Raw genomic sequence first — 8,331 nt, 5'->3', positions numbered from 1 at the left:
CGATCAACTCTCGTTTCCGGTCCGCAATTGGGAATTGGGGAGGCCAGTGCCCAGGGCAACCGTAGTTAGGCTCTTGCGCGCTCGCTCCTGAGTCGCCCCCGCCCATGCAGCAAGCCGGCTGTCCCGGTGCACTGCAGAGCTGGCAGCAGTGCGACTGCCTCGGAGGCTGCCCGTGCCGTTCACCTGCCCCGCAAGACAAGGGGCGGCCGGCTTGCCCACGCGCCCCTTGTCCTGAGGAAAAGTGAACAGTGCAGACGGCCTCCCAGCCACCCGCACTGCCTTTTGCCTTTCCCCAGGACAAGGGGCAGCCGGCTTGCCCACGAGCCCCTTGTCCTGGGGAAAGGCGAATGGCGCAGGCAGCCTCCCAGCCACCTGCACTGCCTTTTGTCCAAACACAGCTCATTTCCCTGACTCCGTTGCCACGGGAATAAATTACTAGTGCCAGAGTGTCTGCAATTCCGAACAGAAACTGACCCATCCGATCAAGTCCCGAACAAGCAAACTCCCGACCGCTGGATCGGTTGCCATGGACAGAACCGATTAGCTGAGTCACAATGGCGAAAACGCCAAAATCCGGCGGGGGGGGGTTGAAATTCAGATCATGCCCATCTCTAGTCTGGGAATCTCTCAATGGGAGATGCCGGAGACATCACCCGGCACTGACGCGATCCCAGCCATTCTGGCCCCGATCCCCGTGGGATTGGGGCCAAAATGGCCCATTTTAGCCAGGATCAGGGTTGAAATGGCTGGGACTGGGGCGGTGCCAGAAGGGGGAGGCTTCTCCTACCCAGTACCGACACAATCCCGGCCGTTTTGGCCTCAATCCCAGTAGAAAATGGACCAAAATGGCCCAGATCAGGGCCAAAATGGCCCGGATTGGGTTGGAGCTGGGTGGGGGAACCCTCCCCTGCCTGGCACTGCCTGGTCTGGGCTGTCTTGTCCCTGATCAGGGCCCAAAAGGGCCAAAAATGGCCCTTTGGGGCCCTTTGGGGACAGGATTGGGGACCAAACGACTGGGTTCAGGTTGCTATCCAGTGGAGGAGGCTTCCTCCACCTGACACTTACCCAATCTGGCCCCATTCGGCTACAATCCAGGACCCTTTGGCCCCGAAATGGGCCCAAAATGGCCATTTTGGGCTCGTTTTGGCCAGGATCAGGGCCGAAAAGGCCGGGTCTGGGTTGGTGCTGGGTGGGAAGGGTTCCCACACATGGGACTGACCCAATCTGGGCCATTTCAGCCCCAATCCGGGCTGAAACAGGACAAAAATGGCCAGAAATTGCTATTTTTGGCCCGTTTTAGCCTGGATCAAGGCCAAAACGGCCGGGACTGGGTTGGTGCCAGGTGGGGGAGGGTTCCCCCACTTGGCACTGACCCAATACAGGCTGTTTTGGCCCCAATCCGGGTTATGTCAGTCCTTATCTGGGCTGAAAAGGCCCCAAATGGCCCCAAACGGCCATTTTGGGCCTGTTTCAGCGCGGATCAGGGTCAAAACAGCTGGAACTGGGTTGGTGCTGGGTGGAGGAGGCTTCCCACATCCGGCACCGACCTGATCCAGGCCATTTTGGACCAGATTCGGGTTGTTTCGGCCCCAATCCAGGCCTAAATGGCCCTAAAGTCAAGTGGGCAGTGCCACCTGACTTGGGGGAACTGCCGGAACACTGTTCTGATGCATTCCCCCTCGAAATGAGCCCTGCATCTAAAGATCCGTCTTTCTCCTTATGTTCCCATGCACCAACTACATTCTGGTGGCCACCTTGCATTCTTTCTTTCCTTAAAATAGCTATACGGCCCCCAAAGTAAATTGGAAATGAAAAATGGCCCTGGAAAGATCCACCATAGTGGCCCTAGGTTAAGAGGCTCGAGGGTTGCCAGGGGCTGGGGGGCAGCAGAGTACTTACCTCCGAGCAGACAATTTTTACTGAACTGGACTTCAGTGTACCTCACAGCTCCTCAGTCATGCTGGAAAATGGCATCATTTTCCAGCTCAACATGGGAGTACAGGAACACATGCATGTACTTCTCCCCCCATTCCTCCCCCTTGCCAGCCAAGTGAGTGGGGCCGAGGGGTGGCGGGAGGGGCAGGGGGATGGCAAGCCTAGGTACTGTCTAGCAGGTCACAGATGTAGCCTCCCAGTTCAACAGGCATGGAACTGTAAGGTGCCCAGCCAGCAGCTACAGGAATGAAGGGGGGGGTGTATCTCCTTACGTGCAAAATCCAAGGTGTGATCTTTATCCCACATTGTCTCTCAGGAGTTCAGAGCAGCATACATGGTTCTCACTTCTCTCATTCTCACAACAACTTTGTGAGGTAGGTCAGCCTGGGCCCTGGGGAAAAGAAAGTAATATATGCACCATTGGCTCAAAATCACTGAGCAAACCATATCCAAGTGGCAACATGCTCCAAGCCTCCCACACTCTAACTACTGCATTACATGTAATTTTCTGTCTGTCAAGTCTTAGATGAGGACTGAGAGAGAAGGCCACTTAGTGTGACTGTGGCAAGATGAGAGCTGGGTACCTCGCAAAAGGCCATGATATGCAAAAACAAGTTGTAACGTTTTTGCATAATAACCAAGATACGTACAGTGACTGGTCTATATATTTGTATATATATATATTTGTATTCTGTTTTTTTCTCTCTCCCAAGGCTCCTGAAACAATTCATGACAGCAAGGCAGTTAACCTATGAAAGTGAGGGTTTTGCACAGTCTTACATTAGAAGGCTATTCTTTATCCTTGATATCACTTACTGGATTGGATCCAAACAGCCTTTACGCTGGTCAAAAAGGGAAGGAGGAGTCCCCTTTGACCACCCAAAAGGTTGTGCAGGGGATCATTGGACCTGCATGAACAAAAGCCTCATGGGTCCGAGACAGTAATAAAAAAGGGACTTTAGCAAGATTAAGAGGAAAAGCTTGCTGGAGCCAACCCCTGAACTGTCAGGCAGGAAAATTAGCCAAGTCTAATCAAGTTCTTGGCATCATTAGATTCTATCCCAGGCATTTGGAATCACTTACAGTGTAATCTTAAGAAGAGTTACCTTTGTAAATCCATTAATTTCAATGAATTTCGAAAGATGTGACTCTACTTGGGATTACACAGTTGGCTGGCTGGTATGGCAATGGAAGGAAATGGAAACAACCATGCTGAGGGGCAGCTAGTTCAAATGGAGAACCGGCACAGTGGAAGCATATTTGTTTCATCTATTGTACATAAGAGATGCTGAACAAATGTAGCTTTGCACACTCCGCTGGTTTTGCCAAAAGGTCACCATAAAAAAAAGTAGATGCAAATTGGCTAAAATTTCTCCACACTGGCAATGCAATCTTCGATCTGTTTAAGCAGCTTTGCTTATTCTTATACAGCCTGTGTACAGGTAATCAGCCATTTTACAGATCAAAATGCAGTCAACATTAAGTACATCCAAGCTAGTCTGCAGACTAAACACTGTAATTCCAAACACTGCATAATATTGCATCTACAAAAATTGATCCAATTAAAGATCTCATTGTGCTTATATGTAAAATACAATGGAAGGTTTCTTAATATACCAATTGAGATAATATAAACTTGGCTTATTTCAGCCACCTACTACAAAACTGTTTTCCCCTCCCCAATCTCTACAAAACCTCCATAAAGAGATAACCCCTTTCCCTGAAGCATACTCTTTTTATTCTGTAATTACCAGTTCTGTTTCCGGTCATTAACACAGATCCCCACTTTTCACTAATATATAATTTTAATTTTGCAGAAACAAGGATAAATGAATTAACAGCACTGGGAACAGAGAACGGTCCCCTTTCTCTGTTTCCGGAATTGCTAATTAATTTATCCTTGTATTTGCAGAATTAAAATTATAGGAATAGGAAAGAACAGAAGAAGATGGAGGCAATGAAAGAGAAGGAGGCAGAAATCAACTGGCTGTTTATGCTGGGCTGACCATCCCAGAGCTCCGGATATAGTGCGGCTCCAGATATTCGCTCAAAAAAGTTGGAAGTCCTACCCTGTTCTAGCCTTCTGTGCTGGGGTATACAGTGAAACAATACTTTACAAAATGTTAAGTTTTTAAAGTGCCAGTGCTATATAATTCATACATTCTGTTTTTCTGTCTGTTAGGTTAGGCAGGTTAGGCCAAGGATTTAACTGAGGTTACAATTGTTAACATGAAGATATTTTCTGTACCTAGAAGATATTTTCTGTACCCAGAAGCCCATATTCAGTGTAATATACTGCAAACTAGATTAACTGAAGAACTGTTTAGGAATTCTCTTTTCTCTCACCTCCCACTTAGAAGAAACAACTTATTTATCTGCATTTGTCTTAAGCTTTGAGATGAAAGAAAATCCTATGGTCAAGAAGAGCTCAACAGACACAAGTCTTAAAATAATACAGATTCCTCCCTTCCCCCTGATTCCTTCCACCTAAATGCAGTTCCTCTTGGAGCTTTGCTACCAGCTACCATTTTAGAGGTTTATGCTTCAATGCTTCTTCAGTTTTTACATAATCGTCATACAGTACTTTCAGATGTGAGAAAAATTCCTCTAGATTTTCTTCTGTCAAAGCAGATAGGGGATGACTCTGTGTTGTACCCGCTCCTTAAGAAGAGGTAAATTGCTTTTAGACTGTGGAAGATCAAGCTTATTTCCAACGATAGCATAAGGCCTCTTCAACAAGCCTTCTTCATACTGCTCCATATTTTAAGTCTTGGAGCTGAGTCAATGGCATGGACACAGAAAGATCCAGCATGTACAAAAGAAAGCAGCAGCGTTCAATGCGCCTCAGGAAGGCAAAGCCAAGGCCCCTGTTTGCATGGGCTCCTTTTATTATGCCAGGGATATCGGCAACTGCAACTTGCTCATAGTTTTCATAATGGACGATGCCTACCTGAGGATTTAAAGTTGTGAATGGGTAAGCCGCCAGCACCGGTTTTGCATTGGAGATGGCTCTTAATAGTGAAGATTTCCCTGCATTAGGGAATCCTACCATCCCTGTGTGGGCCATAGTCTTGTGTTCCAAATGCAGCACTCTTTCTTCACCTGGTTCTCCTTCAGTAGCTGTTTTGGGTGCTCGATTGTCATCGTCCAGAAAGAAACTATTGCCTTTCCCTCCAGCACCCCCATAGGCTGCAACATATTCTTCACCATGGTGGTTGAGATCAGTCAACTCTGCAATCCTCCTTCACCACAGTACTGATGGGAGCCTTAATGTAAATATTCTGACCAGCAGAACCATAACAGTTTTTGCTTCCCCCTTTTTCTCCACTGATATCTCGATAGATTGGGAGAACGGAAGACAAGGATTTCATTTGCTGATCCACTTTCAAGATAATATGCCCTCCATCTCCTCTGTTTCCACCATCGGGACCTCCATATATTTTTCTAGGTTCACTGTGAAAACAGCTTATCTCATCACCTCCATTTCCTGCTATCACATACACTTTTCGATGGTCTACAAAGTATCAGGTCAGCTTCTTTTCTGAAAAGTTTCTTTTATGTCCCAACCACCGAGACTTGAAACACTTTGTACAAGTTGTGCTTAAATCCCTGTGCCAGTTCGTAGTCTGTTTTTGCAATAAGCAATTGAGTATGTATGAATAGGTGGGTCTGCATTAGAGATGGGCACGAACCTAAATACGACCCAAAAAACCCCACAAACCAGGCCGGACCGGGGTTCGTGAACCAGGGTTCATGGAAGCTCCTTTTCACGGAACTTCCACGAACAGTATACTGGTTCACGGCTGCCATTTGAGGGGCAGGGAGGCTGTTTTCGGCCTCTTCCACCACCCTGTGGGCCTCCAGGCCAGTAGAAGAGGCCGAAAACAGCCTTCCCACCCCTCCTGGGAGGAGAGGAAGGATGCCGTGCTGCAAAGGAAGGTAAGTGTGGGGCTGAGGCTGGGGGTGGGGGTAGGGGGCTGGGGTTTGGGCAGTTTTAAGGGCCCTGTCACCAGCAGGTCCCTTTAAACTATCAGCTGGCAGGCAGTGAGGGGGGATCCCCCCCACCGCCTGCCAGCTCATAGTTTAAAGGGACCTGCTCCTTGCAAGGCAGGAAAGGGCCCTTTAAACTGTTCAATGCCCATTTCCCTGCCACTGTTAAGGCCGGAAAGGGGCAGTTAAACCCCACGAACCACGAACTGGTTCGTAACTGGTCCAGTTCCCTGGTTCGTGGTTCATGAAACCCACGAACCATGAACCTCCTGGTTTGTTTGGGTTTTTTTGTTCCATGCCCATCTCTAGTCTGCATCTGCTTTCCCACCAAGCCCCAAGGATTTTCACTTGCAGCAATCTTGCCTGAGACCCTGGAGTGCCTGCCACTGAGTCACTCCATCTAATAACTCTTGCACCACTTCTTCCTGTCAAATGTCTCTGATGTCACAAGACTTCTTGTTGTGTTCTTTGTGCTTATATGCCTCCCTCCCTGAGGGTGGGAGAAGGTAAATGAACTCACAAATAGGTTCTTCTGAAATCCCACGCCTCAGCCTACAACAGCCATTTTCTGATGGTCTTTGCCGTTGGGTCCTCACCTTTCTCTGAAGCATCTCAGGTCCCAAAGACAATATTTAAAAATTTTATAAAAACAAACATGAAACAACAGATACAAAAACATTAAAAAACAATCTTGAAACACCTGATGGCCCCACTAGCAAGCTATTCCCCCTCAGCCAGGCTCAGGCTAATCTCTCTAGTATAACTCTGATTTACAGCTTCACCAGAAAGTCAAGCAGGTAGGAGCCCCCCTGGTAACCTCTCAGTGGCTGTTCCATAGGTATAGGGTAGCTGCTGAAAATCTTGAGCCTGGGCTGTTGCCAAATGTGCCTTAGACAACTAGGGTACTAGCAACAGTCTTTGCTGGGAAGAACAAAGCAGCACAACAAGAACATGCAGGAAGAGGTAGACCTTCAAGAAGGTCATGAAGGGCTTTAAAGTTGAACACTAATACCTTCATTAGACTGGGAACTAACAGGCAGCCAGTGAAGGGACCTCAGAACAGAAGTAAGACAGTCCTCTTAGTTAGCCCCAAATAGCAAATGGGATGCTGCATTTTGCACCAGCTACAGTTTGCACTCCACTAATGTGTTTTCTACTCTGGACAACACACTCAGATCCTGGACCAGGACAGAAATGGAAGGAGCCAGTGACTCATTCAAAGAGAGATATCTTCAGCTTATCAATGACAATCTTCTCCAAAGCTTCAGATAGTCTCATTAAGGGACAGATATTAAACAACATCGGTGCTTTATGGGACTTCCCCATGTCAGCTCTCAAGGGGATGATTCAGCAACCTTTTGTGAGTGGTTGACAGAAAAGAAGGGAACCATCTCAACACTGTCCACCTCACCTTTCAGGCCCTTCAGCTGCATCTCCTGCTACACCATCTCAAAGGCTTATAGTTGTTTCCCTGCTTAAGGTGGCCCACTTGACCTTCACTAGAAACTCTTTTTTTTCTGTTGTGGCTCCCAGCTTGAAGAACGAGCTTCCTCAGGACAGGCATCATCTTTCGAGGTTTAGCAGGCATCATCTTTAGAGGTTTTTAGGAAGTCAGGTAAGGACTCTTTATTTTGAGGGATTTAAATAAAGTTTAAGAAGCTGATATTTTCTTGGGGTTGGAGTGCAACAATTTATATGTTTTTAATTTTTGGAATTGAATGCTGCCTTAAGAAAAAGGGGAAACAAGACTATAAAGAAGAATATAATTTTTAAAAAAAAATATATATACATTAATTAATTAAAAGCCACTCACCTTCTGCTTTCTGTTAGCAACCACAAAAACACTGTGCTAAATCACCTGACATATTTGGGTACTTAGATATACCATGATGGACCCAAATATAGTTTAGATAGATAGCAAGAACAATAGAAGAAATAAGAGTCTATATGTTACTTGTACGGCATTTAATTGACTTGCAGGAACGGGTGTAATAGAGAAGCAAAAATTCTGGAAAAACAGATTTATTTTGCGGGCCTTTCAAATTGCCAGTAAGTGAGTTGGCTTGATGTAATGGAATTCCATTTCAGCTGTGAAGTGGTGTGATGTGACGCTGCTAGTTCAGAGGCATATTTTACTTTTGACAGCCTCAGTCTTTTATGAATATGCCTTTGCAAGACACACATAGCCTGCTTCAGGTTAAGGCCTATTCACCTAGGTCTGCAGGGCTAAAAGAATGACCCAACTCTGCCATGATTCCAAATCAGTCCGTCAGATATTTAGGAGCTGTTAAAGTTCTTGGTCAGTGATATAAAAACAACACAGGAATATTATCAAAAGCTTACTTTCGTTCAAAAACTACAGAAGGATAAATATACTGTGTGAGTTAAGTTGGAATTTCCCCCCCT

The 8,331-nt window shown here is 46.5% G+C and overlaps 1 pseudogene; it reads right to left on the bottom strand.

Annotated features, from left to right (window-relative positions):
• Nucleotides 1-4,456: 4,456 nt before the first annotated feature.
• LOC129326199 (mitochondrial ribosome-associated GTPase 2-like) lies at nucleotides 4,457-7,516 on the bottom strand (annotated as a pseudogene).
• Nucleotides 7,517-8,331: the final 815 nt, after the last annotated feature.

Source organism: Eublepharis macularius, chromosome 3, assembly GCF_028583425.1.
Source record: "Eublepharis macularius isolate TG4126 chromosome 3, MPM_Emac_v1.0, whole genome shotgun sequence".
NCBI lineage: Eukaryota > Metazoa > Chordata > Lepidosauria > Squamata > Eublepharidae > Eublepharis > Eublepharis macularius.
The sequence above is the reverse complement of the archived record's forward strand: the minus strand, read 5'-3'. Positions and strand labels throughout refer to the sequence as shown.